The sequence below is a fragment of the Branchiostoma belcheri genome, unplaced genomic scaffold (assembly GCF_001625305.1).
Source record: "Branchiostoma belcheri isolate BF01 breed outbred unplaced genomic scaffold, Haploidv18h27 scaffold99, whole genome shotgun sequence".
In the NCBI taxonomy this organism is placed as follows: Eukaryota; Metazoa; Chordata; class Leptocardii; order Amphioxiformes; family Branchiostomatidae; genus Branchiostoma; species Branchiostoma belcheri.
In genome coordinates, this window is record NW_017804675.1 from 470,086 (window position 1) to 473,222 (window position 3,137).

Sequence of the window (3,137 nt, forward strand, 5' to 3'; positions counted from 1 at the left end):
GTAAAATCACTTGCATACACGTCACTTGTAAGACCGAACCTAGAATACGCTGCGACAGTATGGGATCCATATACAAAGAAAGACAAAGACAAATTGGAAAGGGTACAGAATCAAGCTGCAAGATTCTGTATGAACAACTATGTAAGAGGTGCTAGTGTCACGGAAATGAAAAGAAACCTACAGTGGACCTCACTTGAAGACAGAAGAAAGATGTCTAGACTATGCATGATGTACAAAATGACTAATAAACTGGTGGATGTCCCAACTACTAAGTACCTAATACCAGCCCAGAAGAGAACAAGAAATAGCCACGCATTCAAGTACCAGAGTTATCAACCAAGGATTGAGGTGTTCAAGAATTCATTCTTTCCTAGAACTATCGCAGAGTGGAACTCACTGTCACCAGGTACAGTAGGGGCACTGTCAATAGATAGCTTTAAACAATGTCTAGAGCTAGAAGTTCAAGGGTTAGGTGTAACAAGTCGATCGGTGTAATATAGCCAGCTGCCGCCGCGCCGCGTGCCTGCGAAGCTGGTGTGTTACGCCGAAAGGCGGTTATACCGGCTATACAGATACAGATACAGATACAGATTCCAAGTTATGCCTATTCCTACAAATTAGGAAGATAGAAATAGGGGTGACAAATATAGAGTGTTTGTTTAGCCAACAGGATGCTAGCACTGTCTTTCACTGTGTGTTTTTATGGCATGCGCCATGGAAAGTGCACTTCACATAAAGTGCGGACACAACCGTGTTAAGTGTTACGCCCCAGATGCACAGACAACACGTATTGTTATGGTGCTTGAACGTTGATGTCCCACTTCTAAATGTCTCAGTCTGTTAGAATGACTGTGTCCCACTCCTAACTGTCTCGACTTTAATGATCTTGTCCCACTCTTGATAATGGAGCATTTTACCACTAGTATCTGGATCCGGGTAAAGAATTGCACTTCGCCGCGACACGAGAGCAAAAACGTGACAAAATACAGACCACTCTTCACCGAGTTCATGATGTAATGTCTCGACGTTCTGTCATTGCTGTCAACATGTTTACTATACAAACTATACCATTACCTCACTGTACATACTGTAGTATTACTGTAGATAATATGGATACTATACTGGATGTTTTAAATATCTTGTACTGGCCTTGTTGGACATAGCCATTGACTACTTGGGCAGCCCTGGCTTCACTATAGTTATGCTTTAGATACTGTATCTTTACTGCAGATGCTGAATTACCCTTGCCAATAATAGCCGTTGACTAGTTTTACTGCCAAACCAGCAAAAAGATCAATGAAACCGCAGGAGAACTCACTGTCCTGGCAGATCTCTCCCACCCAGCCTCCTGCGCATGTGTCGTTTGGGCAGCGACCCGTGAACCTGTCACAGGCCACGTCATCCAGGCAGTGGCAGGTCTCTGTACAGTCCTCACCGAACTTTCCTTCCGCGCACTCTGAAATAAGAAATTGGAGATTTCAGACTTCCTGTAATTTTGTTTGGGTTTTCGTGACGTCCAAGTTTGCAGACGTTTGGAAAATGTTTTGGGTTTTCGTGAATGGGGTGAAACTGTATATTTTATGATGTAATTTTATCCACAGGTAATCTCTTAATCAATTTCTCCAAATACTGCATACACAGTGGGTAAAGCGCCGCATGGCCTAACACACCAGTACTGCACATAGAATCGGTAAGGTCACACCGAGATTTGTCTTATCCGAAACCAAGCTTTGTCCTGACCCTAACCCATTCAGGCAATAGAACTAGACAGGCACGGTTCTGGGTACGATAGAGACTATCCAGAACTGTGCCTGACCGTAGCCCATTCAGGCATAGAACTATATATGCACGGTTCTGGGTTCGATTATATAGTTCTCACCTGTCTGACAGTCGCCTCCCTCCCATCCCGCCTCGCATCCGTCATCACAGGCTCCGTTCACGACGTCACACTGCTCCTTACAGTTACACTGTTTCAGGCAGTTCACTCCGAACGTCTTCTCATCACAGGCTACACGGAGGGAAATAGTCAGGTTAACATATAACCACTCTCCTGTCACACTGCTCCTTACAGTTACACTGTTTCAGGCAGTTCACTCCGAATGTCTTCTCATCACAGGCTACACGGAGGGAAACAGGTTAACATATAACCACTCTCCTGTCACACTGCTCCTTACAGTTACACTGTTTCAGGCAGTTCACTCCGAATGTCTTCTCATCACAGGCTAAGAAAATGGTCAGGATAATAATAGAATCGTTATTTCGTGTTGGTGCCCATGGGGCTAAATGCGTACATCAGAGTATGATCATGTTACATGTATATTATACTGAGTAACATAGTACATAAGATGGAAGGATGAATGAATAACTTTAATGTCTTAGGAACTACTAGAAAGTACATCTACCTGGTAAAAAGCTGGTAATGGTTTGAACTGCTCATGCACAGTGTAAATCATTGTGCGTAACATGCGTAAAAAGTATCTAATTAAGTGGCCACAGTGGTAATGTCACAGTGAATGAATGAGTGAGTGAGCGAGTGAGTGAGTGAGTTAATTCAACTTTCTACTTTATTTTGTTCAACCAGGTATCACACTCAGGCCACTCTGGCCTGTTTTTCAGGAAATCCTGGTACAAAAGCACAGACAAACACCTAACAGTTGAACAGATTACAATACATCCAAAAGTCTAAAAATAGCACATAGATAAAACTAATCTGATGAAAGAGACTTACGGATGATTGATGAATGATTAAATGAATAAATGAATGAATGGACGAGTGAAAGAGCCTTACGATCCTGGCACTCCGGCGGTTTGAAGCCGATGTAGCATGAGCATGCGTAGGGGTCCTGGATGCAGAACAGCCTCCCTGCACACGTCTCCCGGGCGTCCGTCTCGTCTGAACACTTGTACTCACACTCCAGCCCGAACCCGTTAGACCCACAGGCTGGAACGGAGATGAAAATTTATGAGATTTATAGCTGTTTAGGTCTGTATTTATTTATCCAGGACAAAACTTTGCCAGAGGGCGCTTTTCATAGCCTCTACCAGGCTTGGGGAGGCGGCTGGAAAGAGTAGAAATCGGCCAAATAGAGAGATAAGCATGCCAAGGGAGTTTGTCCGTTGAGAGAACCCGTGGCGAA

The 3,137-nt window shown here is 43.9% G+C and overlaps 1 protein-coding gene across 1 annotated transcript in view; it reads right to left on the bottom strand.

Annotated features, from left to right (window-relative positions):
- LOC109462068 (multiple epidermal growth factor-like domains protein 6) overlaps positions 1-3,137 on the bottom strand; it is a 12,157-nt gene that overhangs the window by 6,141 nt on the left and 2,879 nt on the right. The gene's annotated exons all lie outside the window — the stretch shown is intronic.